The sequence below is a fragment of the Falco punctatus genome (genome assembly GCF_963210335.1).
Source record: "Falco punctatus genome assembly, contig: scaffold_46, whole genome shotgun sequence".
Classification (NCBI taxonomy): domain Eukaryota; kingdom Metazoa; phylum Chordata; class Aves; order Falconiformes; family Falconidae; genus Falco; species Falco punctatus.
The window spans coordinates 662,919-679,008 of NW_027660143.1; the positions used below are offsets into that span (position 1 = coordinate 662,919).

At 48.6% G+C, this 16,090-nt stretch overlaps 2 long non-coding RNA genes across 2 annotated transcripts in view; both read right to left on the reverse strand.

Annotated features, from left to right (window-relative positions):
• Positions 1-16,090, reverse strand: part of LOC308057833 — a 47,257-nt gene that overhangs the window by 12,454 nt on the left and 18,713 nt on the right. The window contains exon 2 of the long non-coding RNA XR_013925483.1: positions 7,850-8,881. This is a non-coding gene — a long non-coding RNA (uncharacterized lncRNA). The remainder of the gene's footprint in view (positions 1-7,849; positions 8,882-16,090) is intronic.
• On the reverse strand, positions 465-2,270 carry LOC308057837. Its single transcript, XR_013925487.1, has 2 exons — positions 612-2,270; positions 465-572 (listed from the first exon to the last, which is right to left on the reverse strand). It is a non-coding gene; the product is annotated as an uncharacterized lncRNA (long non-coding RNA).

Sequence of the window (16,090 nt, forward strand, 5' to 3'; positions counted from 1 at the left end):
GCCTTGACTGAAAACCTTAATCGGGGAATTGCTGTTAACTATGAGCCGTTGGCTGGAGAAAATAACTGTGCCGATTCTGTGACTCAGGCAAGGTATCCCAGGGACAACTGTTTGCAACTGAATGAGATGGCTATTAAGGCAGTCCGGATGCGGGAGTCTTGCCACAGTCTTGCCGGGTCCTAGAGAGTCACTAACTTTAATACTAACTTTATTGATTGGCTTCAGAATATTTTGCAACAAGTTGAACATCAGGAAGCTCAAGGGTTGCTTTTAAAACAACTAGCTGTGATAATGCCAATGAAAATTGTAAATGGGCAACTTTCACAATCGCAACCCCAACATGTGTCAAATGATTGTAAAGCAGAACTCACAGCAGACTGTAATTCTCAGGCTGAGTTCTGGAATGCAGCATAATACGTTTTTGCTTCTCTAATCTCTTCTGTAAGAATAGTACACGCTCTTAACTTGCTTAGTAAATTAGGCTGCTAGCTTGCTAAACAAAGTAATACTACAAATACTGTTCTTTTTTTTCTGGCTTATTAACACATGTTGATTCTGTCCATCATATGTTGCTACAGAACCGAGTTGCTATTGATTTTTATTATTAGCACAGGGACACAAGTGTGAAGACTTTGATAGGATGTGTTACGTGAATCTGAGTGACCACTGTGAATTAATTTACAAAAGTATACAAAACTCAAAAGCCTTAAAACAAAGATCTGCAACAGAGCCAGGGACGGGATGCCTTTGGTCTCTTCTCACGGCTGGGAAACTTTGGGCCATGACTCAAAAGTATTACAGGATTTATTATAATTATCTTTAACCACCTTATTGATGTTTGCCTTATGTCTCCCATGCTTTTTTTTCCTGTATTCAGTGTTTAGTTGATTGTAACATAAAGCAGGTCATGGTCACCCAGCTACACACACCCTTTGCCTCCTCGCAATTAAGCAAAAAAGGGGAGGATAGAGAATGTCTGAAGAGATATACAGGAGAGGAAACTGGAGAATATGTGACCTAACAAGAGATGAGAGAACAGCTAGGTATTGTGAAGGAGAACAGGAAAGATAAACATGGTTATCTAGTGTTTAATAGGTGTCTGCATGCTTGTAGTGATATATAGCTATGTAACTGCATGAATGATTTCTGCCCTGAGCCTAGTGGAGCATACAGCTGCGGTTTGTGTCCGGGCTCAGAGATGTAAATAGGGGCTTCTCTGTTATGGTAAAAGTGTTTCTCTTTGCATAAAAAAAGAGGGAATGAAGGGAATGACCCCAGAGGTATGTTCAGAGAAGGCATGCTATGTTTTGAACTTTTTGACTGAACCAGGTCTTGTTTGGTGTGCCCTTCCACCTATGTATCATGTTAATCCAAAAGAAGATGATACTGTTTACACTTTGAATGTCGATAATTGTCTTTCTGTAGATGCTAATGTAGTAGGAGGCTATGATGGGAACGTGTCACAGCAGTTCTTCTCTTATCCAGAGTAACAGCAGAGAAAGTATTAAAGAGTTAAATCACCTTGTTTGGTAGGCAGTTAAGAATGCGAGTCAAAATTGCCACTGCTTTTTGTTGTTGGTTCAAGGACATGGCTGTGTGGATTTTGATGGTATGTGCTGAATGGATTTTAGGCGCCCCATTGCAGCAACATGTTATCAAAATCTGAGAAAATGTCAGCCTTTTTGGCATCCATTCACTCAATTGGCAGTATCGTTTGTTTGCTGTTACCTTGGTTGCTGTCATGTTTGCAAGGGCCCTGCAGAACATGGCAAACCTGGTACTAGCTGTTCAAAAACAAAAAGGGGAAATTGTATAATTGTATGGAACAGAGACAGTGGGTTATTTTGACATTGATAAAATGTCTCAGTTGGGTTTTTATTTGTTCTATTACTTATACCTTGTTTTTACTTGTTCGGTTTCAAAGGTTCTTTTTGTGCAACAGGAAGGGGGAGATGCAGGAGCGGGCTGGAAACTAGGACCATGCGTGGCAATCAGTTAGCTGAGGGGAATGTGCTCGAGCTTGTCTAGACAACGATTAACATGATGAGGCATGTTTACAGAGCACAGGGGAGTGGGAGACGGATGGCGCCAAGGATGGCGCCAAGGAAAGGTAACACCTTGCTGTTAATTGCTGCTAGTTAACCACCAATCAGGGATTGCCTAGTATGCAAGGCTTAGCTTCAAGAACCAATCTGTTTAAAACGCGCAGCTTCTGAAAGTGTATATAAACTCGTGCTTCTGTACAATAAATTGACATTTGCTTGCATCAAGCTGCGTGCCATCTTTTCATTCGCTGCAGAGCTCTTCCTAATGCAGCCCAGGATGCCATGGGCCTTATTTGAAAGGTGCAAAGCCAGGAGAAGAGAAGGTTTTTGGAGCACCTAATAACAGCTTTCCCATGTGGTCTTATTTGATTTTTGTGAGCTATGTGTAGTGGCCTTGACTGAAAACCTTAATCGGGGAATTGCTGTTAACTATGAGCAGTTGGCTGGAGCAATTAATTGTGCCGATTCTGTGACTCAGGCAAGGTATCCCAGGGACAACTGTTTGCAAATGAAGGAATGGCTATTAAGGCAGTCAGGACTGAAGTCAAGACTGAAGGTTAGTCAAGTTGTGCTCACCTACAAGACAGGCAGAAAGGAGGATAACTACAGGCCTGTCCACCTTATCTTAGTGACAGGGAAGGTTGTGGAGCTGATCATCCTGAGCACCAACAAGCAGCAGGTGCAGGGAAACCAGGAGGTCAGGACCAGACAGCATGGGTTTATGAAAGGAAGGTCCTACTTGATGAAACTGATCTTCTTTTGTTACAAGATGACCTGCCCAGTGGATGAAGGAAAGGCTGTGGATGCTGTCTACCTGGACGTTACAAAAGCCTTTTTGCTCCATCTCCCACAGCATTCTGCTAGAGAATCTGGCTGCTCATGGCTTGGCTGGGTGTTCTCTATGCTGGGTTTGAGCTGGATGTACATCCAAGCCCCAAGAGGGGGAGTAAATGGAGTGACATCCAGGTGACGGCCCATAAGGAGTGGTGTTCCCCAGGGCTCAGTGTTGGGGCCAGTCCTCTTTCAGAACTTTATCAATGATGCAGCCAGGGGGATTGAGTGCACCCTCAGTAAGGTTGCCTACGACATCAGGTTGGGTGGGAGGGCTGATCTCCTTGAGGGCAGGAAGGTTCTGCAGAGGGATCTGCACAGGTTGGGCTGTTTGAGTGAGTCCAATTGTATGAAGTTCAACCAGGAGAAGTGCCAGTTCTGCACTTGGGTCACAACAACCCCACACAACACTACAGGCTTGGGGCAGAGTGGCTGGAAGGAAGCCTGGTGGGAAAGTACCCTGAGGGTGCAGGTTGACAGATGGTTGAGCATGAGCCATCAGTGTGCCGGGGTGGCCAAGATGGCCAATAGCATCCTGTCTGGTATCAGAAAGAGCATGGCCAGCAGGACCAGGGCAGTGATCGATCCCCTGTACTCGGCACTGCTGAAGCCAAACCTCGAGCACCATGTTTCCGTCTTGGGCTCCTTACTTCAAGAGAAACTTTGAGGTGCTGGAGTATGGCCAGAGAAGAGCAACAAAGCTGGTGAAGGGTCTGGAGCCCTGGTATGTTGATGAGCAGCTGAGAAGGCTTGGGTTCTTTAGTGTGGAGAAAAGGACGCTCATGGGGATTTTACTGCTCTCTAGAAATACCTGAAAGGAGGTTGTAGATGGGTGGGGATAGGTCTCTTCTCCCAGATAACAAGAGACAGGACAAGAGGAAACCGCCTCAAGTTACACCAGGAGAGGTTTACATTGGGCATGAGGCAAAACATCTTCACTGCAAGGGTGGTCAAGCTTTGGAAGAGGCTGCTCATGGAGGCGGTGGAATCACCAGCCCTGGAGGTGTGTCAGAAATATATAAATGCAGTGCTTGGGGACAGGATTTAGTGATGAAATTGGCCGTCCTGAGGTAACAGTTGGATTTGATGATCCTTGAGGTCTTTTCCATCCTAAATGATTCTCTGTTTCTATGATTCTATGACATTGCAAGCCTACCTAGAGCAGATGCTGAGAAAGCTGGTCTAGCTCGCCCTGCCTTAGTATGGGGGTTGGACTAGGTGATATCCAGAGGTCAGTTCAACCTGAAAAGAAGCCATAGAGCTAAAAGAGCATATATAAATTGTGTCAACACCAATACAGGAGTTCATGTGAAGAATGTTTCTCCATTCAAATTACTTTTCTGAAATGTATTTGATCAATCAGGAAGAAGCGAGCCTGTTTTTTCTATGGTCAGGTGGTGGGCCAGGAGGAGGGTGATGGAGAGGTATGGTATTAGGAGGGCAATTGAGTCTCAGGAACCCCTAATGCAGGAGGAAGTTCATGGCTGTGAAGGGGCCTGTGAGGCCAGCTCTGTCTCTGGAGGTGACAGGCCAGCAACAGGAACATGTGGCTGGGGAAGTCCCTCTGCCAAGGTACAGCTTAGGACCTCTCCAGGAAGAGGCCTGGGATACAGATTGTCATGTCCATTTTGCCTGTGGACATGACAAGACAGCAGCAGGCATGTGGTGTAGAAGACCATGTGGAGATTATTTCTCTGTGGTAAGTGGAAAGACCACCAGAAAAAGCAAACAGTGTTGGTTCCCTGCATAAAGGGGGGTTCCTGAGACGGTAAAGCTTTCCTGGGTAGTGGGAAAAAGCAGGAGAGAGGAAAAGATTTCACAAAGTGTCATGTTGAAAATGGAGAGTGGCTGTCAGGAGGAACAACTGTCACACCAAGGGCCCTGCTGCGGTGCCAGAGCTCAGCCAGAGGGAGCCTGGATCAGCCCATGGTTTGTGTTTCAAGGAACAGCCGGTGAGAGTGGAGGTACCTCAGCGAAGGTATGGCAATGTTGGGGTGAGAGCAAGGCAGGGCAGCGAGATGGTGCCTACAGCCTGCAGGGAAATAGGGGCAGTTGTCCAACCATGTAGAACAACCTGCGGTGGAGATGGAAAAGGTTTTTAGCAAGGCTGGAAAGCCTGAAGAGAACCCAGCTCTTTGTCCCCTTAGCTATGGCAGCTGTTTCTGACACTGAGGCCTGTGAGAAGACAAGTTGTCCTCATGGCACTAGAGCATTGTTGCCTCCTTGCAGCCCCATGGGGAAGCTGGAAGTTGTTGTGCCATTGTTGTCCTTCACTGGGCATTGGATCCCCCACCTTCCATGGTCCCCAGGAAGAGCCCTGAGCCCTCTGTGAGGGACAGCACCGACCTCCCCACAGGCTGCAGGTCACGGCTTGGCCTTTCTGCTTCATCAAGCAAGCCAAGGCTTTGCTCAGCAGCAGAGCTGCCTGCACAGCGCCTTTGCCTTCCTGCCCTCACAGCCTCCAAGGATGGGCTCTAACAGGGCCATGGGGAGGCTTTCTCGGTCATGGCCCTCAGCGGGGCCCATTAACGCTTCCAGGGACATTGGCGTTTGCTCCTGACTTGGTGTTCTTGAGAGGTTTCTTCAGCCTCCTCCGAACACCTGAAGTCCACAGCACCACAGACACCCTGGGCTCATTACAAGGCAGAAAGCCCTTAGGAGCCGTGTCTCCTCCATCAGGGACACCTGGTCTTCAAGTTTGGCTTGTACACTTCATGAGGTAAGGTTCAGCCGTACAGTGGAAGAGAAAGGCAGGTAATGAGCACTTTGGAGAAGTGATAGAAGGCTTTTCCAGTTGCTCTTGATGCAGAGTGTCTCCTGAGGAGGTGTGGACAGGTAGGGAAAGCAGTTTCTGGAGCTAAACACTGCATGGACAGCCTTGCTCTTCACGTCCCCAGCGTCACTATTTCAGGTGAATATAGCAAGTTCTTGGCAATAATTATTGGCTGCTTGTAAGCAGAACTAAAAGAGGGATAGCTGACAGGGAATGGTTGATGGTGGTGGTGGTGAGGGGACTGGGATAGAAATTAATAAATAAAAAATACATTTCTCAGCTGTATTATTGCTAGTTCAAGCAGATCCCCATGAGGTCTATTGCCACAACTGAAGAGTTGCCCATAGGGAATATTAGAGACACTACTGAAAGACAGTCCAACTTTTCCTCTCTGAACCTTAAAGCAGAAGCTACATCGGTAGAATGGGTTGGAGTGATCATAGAGGAAGAGGAGAAAGGCATCTGGAGATGAACTTCTTAACCCAGAGCTGTAAATCAGGAAACCAGGATGTCAGCGTATTCCAAATGTCTTGAATTCCATAGAAGGTCTCAACTTTCTGGGACTCATGACAAATACTAGGATGTTTCCAAATCTTTTTTTGTATCTGTAGAAATTCTCCCACTTTAACCTACATATACACCGCAACTGCTATTAACAACGGCACAGACTCTGCCTTCAGACGCCAGCTTCATATCTAATGCCATTCCATTTTGCACAGCTATAGGGGCTATTCCTCCCACTTCTTCCTGCAAAGCCTTCATGGCACCTGCAGGGTCCTTGCCCATCTCTTCCATTGCTGTGCATCTCTTTATCACTGCCTTCTCCAGTTCAGGAACCGCTGACCAAGGAGTAACCAAGGCCACAAGAAGTCTGATGATCTGGGCTGTCATTATGACACCCATTACATCTGAGAAGCTCATAGGCCAGTAGGAGGCACGTGGCCATGAAGGTGAGTTTGAGGTCCCTGGAGTGTCCAGTTCCCTTGGGGGACTGGCCATCAGCAGCCCAGCTGGTTATGGCTGCAGTAAGAAAGGCACTTGGACTCTGAGACAAAGTGTCATTTCAAATGGCCTTGGTTAGAGCAAACTCTCTACACACAGAGACAACCGTGTCAGCTGTATGCCGTCCCTTCCGAGGCCGGGAACACGGAGTTTCCAGCGTTGGGAGAGTGGTGCAGCAAGTGGTGCAGATCCTGCCTGCAGAAGGCTTATCCCACACTGCTCCTGTCAGCTCTTGAAGTGTTTTCTGCCAGGGAAACCCATTCTAGTCATCACTTCTCGTGTTCTAAGAGGAGGGGTTCACTTGGGAATTGGTAACTGCAGTCCCAGGCAAAGGTAAGGGCGTGAGGTTGGCCATTCACCAGCATCTTCCTGCAGATTCCTTCTTCCAATATGGCTTATTCTGCAACCCAGGGACACACTCAGCACAAGAGGTGTGGCCAAGAGGTACGTGGAGCACAGCACAGGCCTGCTCAGGTTTCCTGTGACACTCATCACTAACTCCTCCATGTACAATGGTCTTCTGCTCAGTATCTCCAAACCACCTGATGAAAATTAGAAGGAGGACAATGTCTCCTTTATACCGCTAGAGAAAGGGACCTGTACTTGAAGGCCTTGGTTGAAGGGAAGGTGGAAGATGATCCCCGACCAACATGGTGCAAATGCTCTGCAGGACTGTTTTTGAACAAAAAGTTGGCAGGAGTGGTGAAAATTCTAGACGACAACTTTGGGTCAAGTGTGCGTGAAGGTGGTAGGGTACAAAGCAAGAGAGGTCAGCAAGACAAGTTGTAGCAGGGCTGAGTAGAGAGGAAAGATAACCACCAACAACCCTTGGGCAGAGCTCTTCCTAATGCAGCCCAGGATGCCATGGGCCTTATTTGAAAGGTGCAAAGCCAGGAGAAGAGAAGGTTTTTGGAACACCTAATAACAGCTTTCCCATGTGGTCTTGGGTCATATCAGCAAGAAAAGGCAAACAGGTTTATGCCTCTTGTGCATGATAGGAGGATGAGGGCCAATGGGCATCAGCTGAAGCAAGGGAAGACAATCTTTCTCCCTATGTCCCTATGAAGACAGTCAAGCACTGGAGCAGATGTCCCAGAGATTTGTGCCTTGTCCATCCTTGGAGCTTTTCAAGACCCACTTGAAGGAAAGCCTGAGCTACTTGCTCTGACCCTGTCGCTGATCCTGCTTTGAGCAGCACATTGGCCTGGACATCTCCTGAGGTCCCTTCCAGCATGAATGATTCTGCATCTCCATCCACCATGGATCTTACCTTCATGATGGGATGGAAACCACTTAGGTTCCCGGTGACTGTTGAAGTTAAACAGAAAGTTGGTCAGATGACATGTGACTTTCTCTTCCCACTCCAAGCTTTGTAGCTCAGATGCAGGGCTGCTTGGCAGGTACCCCCGAACAGCCCTGATTGATTCCTGTTCTTCACCCTTTCCTTCTTTGGTACTTCTTTCCCCATGCACAATTGATTCTCATTGACCACCCTTGTATCCTCCCGTGCAAGCAGCCTGCCTCTCCTTTCCCTTTCCTCCCTGGCCATTGTCTGTGTTCCTTTGGGGATTCTGAGCTCTTCACCATGGGAGCGCCTACCATGGTCAGCAATACCGTTGAAGCTCTGCCTCCCTTCATTATCTGTGGCGTCCTGCAGTTCCTTATGCTGTTACCTTGCCAGAGGCACCACGTGGCAGGGTGAGCCATGTCCATGCACATACCAAAGCTGGTCCAAGTAGCACCTTCCAAAACACTGCGATTGTGAAATTGGGACCTCAGAGGTTTTCCAAGTAGACATGGTCAGCCCTTTAGCGGGGGCAGAATAACCGCACCTATGAGGGCACCTGAGTGGCTGAGGTACAAACCCAAGGAGGAGAAGGACCTGAGTATTATGGGGGATGCTTAGGAGCTACTGGTGCATGCTCAGCACATCTAAGGCCATCTGCATGTGGGGCTGAATTAGGGGGTGCGTGGCCACTCAGACAAGGGATTTATCATCCCCCTTAACTCAGCATCATCACCCCTGACACAGCACTGTTGTGGCCACATCGGGATTACCTGTGTCTGGGCTTTGAGTTTTCTCATTCTGGAGGAGTGGGGAAAAACTGGAGAGGCTGTGGAGGATAACCTGCCTGGATGGAGCTTGGAGCCTGTGGAGAGAGACTGAAGGTCCTGGGTTTCTTGAGACCGGCAAAGTGGAGCCTCAAGACACTACTGTAGTAGCATGCACCTGCTTAGAAAGGGAGTGTGAGAGATAAAGGAGTGATTCCTGATATTGGCAGGAAGAGAACAACTCCACAATGTGCAACTTGGAAGGATATGGTTGGATGTGAGGAAAAAAACTGTCCCTCTGAGGGTTGCCCTCTGATCCCAGTGTTCACCCAGAGGGAGCCTGGATCAGCCCATGGCTTTGACCTTCAAGGAAGAATCAGGGATGAGTGCAGAGTCATCAGTGAAGGCAGACAAACAAGGGTGTGAGGGCTGGGTGGGAAAGAAAGAAATGTGCCAACCCCCAGAGTGGAAAGAGGTGCCACATGGACAGTGCAGGGCAACTTGCAGTGGGGATGGCCCAGGGCTGCAGCAAGGCTGAATGGCCCCACAGGGGTCTGAGGCCTCTGTCCCCCTGGCAATGGTAGTTGCCCGTGTCATCAAGGTCTGTGACAGGAAACTTGATTTGGAGGGTCTTCTGTTCTGCCTGTAATAAGTAACTAAGGGTAATTTGCTGATCAAATGGGCTTTTAACAAAAGGAATGATCTTGCTGCAACAGATTTGAGAACCTTCTGTCTGGCGAGAAATGAGTTAACTGTTTACTGTGAGGTTGAGAGATGTACCTTCACAAGGCCAATGTTAAACCATAATCTCATGTTACTATGACAACCTTTGTCTTCGTCTAGACCTTAGTGTAAAAATAGATTAGTTTTGTAATATACAGCTTCTTGCTACGGGACTGAGAGCATAACTGTTTGCTTAAACCGGCTTTGAAGCTGAGAATAAAAGGGCTGTGTTACTTGTCAGAATTTGCGAGCCTGGATGGAGCTGCGCCTCCTCGGACGCCCAGCGCGCTGTTTTTGCTTTCCTGCTTTAATAAATACTTAGTGAATTTATTTCAGACTCTAGTTATTTCAAATTCAACTATAACAGGCCCCAGCATCATCCATGCTGTAGGTGTGTGGGTCTCTAGGCACAACCATAGACAAAGTCTAACCTGTCCATGGACCTTGTTGAATCAAAATTTTCAGGCTTACATCCCAGTTTGATTCTTGATGGGGTAACCAATGAAAGGACTTCATGGCCCTCCTAGTCCTAGGGCCTTTCTGCTTCCTTCCTTCTCATCCCTTCATCAGTTGATGGGAAGAGGGGAAGGAAGAGCAGGTCAGGCATCTGGGTGTCACAGACTGAAAGGGGGGAGCTAAACTGTTACCTTCAGCTCTTTCCCAGAGGCCTTAAATCTTCCATAGAACTGGAAAGCACTGACATTCTTCCACCACCCACTTTTAGCAAAGAAGTTCATACTATCCAAGCAGAGCATTTGTTTGCATTCTGTTTATAGCTTCAAGCACCCCATGATGTGGAGGCTGGTCATTGCGTTATCTCCTGCCAAGAACATTCTTATTTCCACATCTGACGATTGCCTATCACATTCCTGCCAGGCACCACAGCTCCAAGACTGGCTTCATCCTCCTGACCACCTCCCCATTGGGACTGGCAGGTCACTAGGAGGCTCCCAAGGCCTTCCCTTGTGCAGGCTGAACAAGGGCCTTGCCCTCAGTTTCCCCTCCCAGGAAAGTGTTCCAGCCCCTGAGCATCTCAGTGACCCTTCACTGAACTCACTCCCAGTCATACACATCTTCCTGGCTGTAGTGGCTTGTCTCTGGCCAAAAGCCCAGCAGCCACCCAGCTGCTCCCTCCCTCCTTCCCTCCCCAGTCAGGGCCCAAAAATAAACACAGTCACAGACAGGTGGTCTAACAAGCAATGAGTAGGGGGCACAATCACTTCCCGCCCTCTCTTGGCAAGGCACCTCTTCATACGCTCCAGGGCACTGCTGGCTGCCTCTGCTACCAGGTCACGGGGTGGGATTGTGTTTTGCCTTCTGTCCCCCAGCACCACCAGGGCCTTTTCTGCACAGACACTGCCCAGCCAGGCAGGTCCCAGGCCCTGCAGCTGCAGGGTGTTAGTCCATGCGAAGGAGGTGCAGGCTCTGCCCTTGGTCCGTCCTGCATCTGTGCAGCCCCTGACAGGGCGGCCACCCCACCTGCCAGGGTTCCCCTCCATGGCATCCCTAGGGCACAGGGATGGTCCTCGCAGTTTGGTGCCACCGACAGACACTGTGAGAGTTGCCTCCACTGGATTATCTTTACAGCTCTTGAAGTGTAAGCAGGAGAGTCCCCTGTGCTGCCCACAATGCCCCAGTGTGTCCCAGTGGCCTCCAGGTGGGGTGTGAGCCCTTCCCCACTGCTCTCTCAGCCTGACCATCCCACTGGTGTTTTACCCATCTCTTTCTGTACGCACCCAGAGTGTCATGGCCTCGCTTGGGCAGAAGAACACTGATGAAGACCATGACAAGAGTTTTGCTGAAGCCGAGGGAAATGACATCCACTGTGGAGCTCCTCACGCACAGCCGCAGGCTGTCAGGTTGGCGAGGCAGGATTTACCCTTGGGAAATCCACCTGGACAGTTACCCGCTCCGGTGCCAGAAATGTCACCCAAGGGGACTCTAACTGATGGCACACCCCTCACCATGGGGGTTTGTGCAACCTGTGGTTCCCCGAGCTGCACGTATGGACTCCTTCCAAGACAGTTGCAACACTTGCTTGTCCTTTCTCACAAGAGACCTCTGCTTATAAAAGGAGCTTTCAAAAGCCATACTTCAAGGAAATACTGATTTTATACCAGAACTTCACCATCATTATTACAATTATACCAGGTCCTTATTTTCCCCCATCTTTAACATATTTGCACCTGAGCAGGAGACAGTGACGACTTCTGAAGTCATCTTTTCAGCAGACTGTCTCAGCAAAGGCTCTTTCAGTTATTCACCAGTTTTCTCCTCCCTTTATTCTTTGGTCTTTTAGGTACCTCTCACCTGTGCTGCTGTTTTTACTTCAGGAAGGAAAAGCTTGCATGTCTTCCTGGAGCCAAACTGTCTCCTTACCCAACTCTTCCCCTGTGTTTAGATCTATATTTCTGTATCTACCACCTAACAGATTTCTCATGAGAGTGTCCCTTGCAGAAAGGCACCTCATCAGAGACAGCTTGGACATGGCATCTGCTTGTGGAGGGTGTTGGCTTATTTATGACACTTGATCATTCTTCACATTGCTTGCAGATTTGAAAAAGTGTTCAGCACCTGTGTGCAGCCTGTCCTCTAAGGCAAACAGGTGGGGATGGTGCAAAGGAGCTGCAGCACCCACCTGCAGAATTGAGGGGAGAAGTGTGATGTAAGGAGAAGGGATGTGAGTCCCAGGGGACAATGAGAAAAAGGGTGGTCTTGGGGACATTCTGAGCAAGGTTGTCCATCCTGCGTCAGACCTCAAGGGACTGCATTTCCTACCAGTCCAGACCTCCTCAGGAGATCCTCTGCATCATTATCACTTGGAGATTGCTGCTAGAACCTCCTCTCTAACCTAAAAAGTAGCAAAATATAACCTATGAAATAAAATATAATTATTTTCAGGTGCACTTTGAAATCTCCTTTATCTACATGAATGGAACAGATTCAATTAGCTGCGCAGGTCTTGAAGACTTGAAGGAAATGACAAAAAGGCAAATACCTCGTTAGGGCATTGGGGCTCCTGCCATGAACCTGAGCTACTGAGAGCAGACTGAACCAACCACTCTAGGAATGTAAGTCAGAAGCAACACTGAAAATACCTTCAAACATTGATGGGTCCCGCTGAGGGCCATCGCTGACAAAGCGTCCCCATGGACTCGTTAGAGGAGCTAATTAGAGGCCAGAACTGCAGGTAGGCAAAGGCACTGTGTCGATGGCTGTAATGCTGCAAAACACATTTGGATTTTTTTTAATGAAGCAGAAAGACCAAGCCCCAACCCTTGGAAGCTCTTGGAGGGCAGAACAGAAGACCCTCCAAATCAAGTTCCATGTCACAGGCCTAGATGACATGGGCAGCTGCCATTGCCAAGTGGACAAATCCCTCAGCCCCCTGTGGGGCCATTCAGCCTTGCTGCAGCCCTGGGCCATCTCCACTGCAAGTTGCCCTACACTGTCCATGTGGCACCTCTTTCCACTCTGGGGGTTGGACTCTTCCTTGCCTTCCTACCCAGCACTCACACCCTCATTTCTCTGCCTTTTCTGAAGTTTCTCCCCTCATCCCTGCTTGTTCCTTGAAACTCAAAGCCATGGGCTGATCCAGGCTCCCTCTGGGTGAAGTCTGGCATCAGAGGGCAACCCACCAAGGGACATTTCTTTTTCCTCACATCCAATCTTACCCTTCCAAGCAGCACTTTGTGCAGGTTTTCTCTTCCTGCCGCTATCAGGAATCACTCCCTTATCTCTGACCTCTCTGACAGCCCCCTTCAAGCAGGTGCATGCTACTACTGTAGTGCCTGAGGATCCATTTGGTCGGTCTCAAGAAGCCCAGAACCTTCAGTCTCTCTCCACAGACTCCAAACTCCATCCAGGCAGGTATCCTCCACAGCCTCTCCAGTTTTTCCCCACTCCTCCAGAATAAGAAACCTCAAAGCCCAGGCACAGATAATCCAGATGTGGCCACAACAGTGCTGTGTCAAGGGGGATGATGCTGAGTCAAGGGGGATGATCAGTCCCTCTTCTGAGTGGCCACCTATGGTGAAAACCTCCAAAGAATCACCAAAGGAGGACAGACAATGGCCAGGGAGGAAAGGGAAAGGAGGGGTGGGCTGCTTGCGTGGGAGGATACAAGGGTAGTCAAGGAGAAGCAACTGTGCGTGGGAAAGGTGGGGAAAAGGTAGGAAAGGGTGAAGAACAGGAATCAATAGGAACCAGCCAAGCAGCCCTGCATCTGAGCAGCAAAGCTTGGAGTGGGAAAGGAACGTCCCAGGTCATCTGCCCAACTTTCTGTTAGGCTTCAACAGCCGCTGGAAACCTGAGTGATTTCCCTCCCATCATGAAGGCAAGATTCATGGTGGATGGAGATCCAGAATCATTCATGCTGGAAGGGACCTCCCGAGGTGTCCAGGCCTACATGCTGCTCAGAAGACGATCAGTTATGGGGTTGAAGCCAGTAGCTCAGGCTTTCCTTCAAGTGGGGCTTGAAAAGCTCCAAGGATGGACATGGCACAAGCTCTGTGGGACATCTGATCCACTGCTTGATTGTCTTCTTGGGGAAGGACATTGTCTTCCCTTGCTTCAGCTGATGCCCATTGGCCCTCACAGTCACATCACGCACAACAGGCAAGAACCTGGCTGCGTTTTCTTGCTGATATGACCCAAGAAGATATGGGAAGGCTGTTATTAGGTGTCCCCAAACCTCCTCTTCTCCTGGCTTTGCACGTTCCAAATAAGGCCCACGGCATCCTGGGCTGCATTAGGAAGAGCACTGCCCAAGGGTTGGTGGAGGTGATCTTTCCTCTCTACTCAGCCCTGCTACAATTTGTCTTGCTGACTTGCCCTTGATTTCTACTTTACCAGCGTCACCCATACTTGACTGAAAGGTGTCGTCCACATTTTTCACCATTCCTGCCTTGTCTTTCTGTTCAAAACAAGTCCAGCAAAGCATTTCTGCCATGTTGGTGGGGATCATCTTCCACTTTCCAATCAACCTAACCCTTGAATTAAACCTATTTCTCTAGCGGTCTAAAGGAGATATCGTTCTCCTTCTAACCTTCATCAGGAGGTTGAGAGAATCTGAGCAGAAGACCTTTGCACATGGAGGAGTTAGTGATGAGTGTCACAGAAAATCAGAGCAGGCCTGTGCTGTGTTCATGTACCTCTTGGCCTTCAGGCTGTGCTGTGCTGAGTGTGTCCCTGGGTTGCAGAATAAGCCATATTGGAAGAAGGAATCTGCAGGAAGATGCTGGTGAATGGCCAACCGCACGCCCTTACCTTTACCTGGGACTGCAGTTACCAACTCCCAAGTGAACACCTCCTCTTAGAACACAAGAAGTGATGACTAGAATGGGTTTCCCTGGCAGAAAACACTTCAAGAGCTGACAGGAGGCAATGTGGGATAAGCCTTCTGCAGGCAGGATCTGCACCACTTGCTGCACCACTCTCCCAACGCTGGAAACTCCGTGTTCCCGGCCTCGGAAGGGACGGCATACAGCTGACACGGTTGTCTCTGTGTGTAGAGAGTTTGCTCTAACCAAGGCCATTTGAAATGACACTTTGTCTCAGAGTCCAAGTGCCTTTCTTACTGCAGCCATAACCAGCTGGGCTGCTGATGGCCAGTCCCCCAAGGGAACTGGACACTCCAGGGACCTCAAACTCACCTTCATGGCCACGTGCCTCCTACTGGCCTATGAGCTTCTCAGATGTAATGGGTGTCATAATGACAGCCCAGATCATCAGCCTTCTTGTGGCCTTGTGGTTACTCCTTGGTCAGCGGTTCCTGAACTGGAGAAGGCAGTGATAAAGAGATGCACAGCAATGGAAGAGATGGGCAAGGACCCTGCAGGTGCCATGAAGGCTTTGCAGGAGGAAGTGTGAGGAATAGCCCCTATAGCTGTGCAAAATGGAATGGCATTAGATATGAAGCTGGCGTCTGAAGGCAGAGTCTGTGCTGTTGTTAATACCAGTTGTTGCATATACGTAGATCAAAGTGGGAGAACTTCTACAGATACAAAAAAAGATTTGGAAACATCCTAATATTTGTCATGAGTCCCAGGAAGTTCACACCTTCTCTGGAATTCAAGACATTGGGAATACGCTGACGTGCTGCTTTCCTGATTTACAGCTCTGGGTTAAGAAGTTCATCCCCAGATGCCTTTCTCCTCTTCCTCTGTGATCACTCCAATCCATTCTACCGATGTAGCTTCTGCTTTAAGGTTCAGAGAGGAAAAGTTGGACTGTCTTTCATTAGCGTCTGTAATTTTCTCTATGGGCAACTCTTCAGTTGTGGCAATAAACCTCATGGGGATTTGCTTGAACTAACAATTATACAGCTGGAAATGTATTTTTTATTTATTAATTTCTATCCCACTCCTGTTTACACCTTGTAAGGAAAGCAGCCAATAATTACTGCCAAGAATTTGCTATATTCAGCTGCAGAGTTGGTTGAAGAAGTCTGATGTAAAGTGATGTAAGTGCCATGGGACTGAGGAGAGATATCACCGGGCTGGAGAGCTGAGGAGCAAGGCTGTCCACGCAGTGTTTAACTCCAGGGATTAATTTTCCTACCTGTCCGCATCTCCTCAGGAGACACTGTGCATCAAGAGCAATTGGAAAAGCCTTCTATCATTTCTCCAAGGTGCTCATTACCTGCCTTTCTCTTTCACTGTAC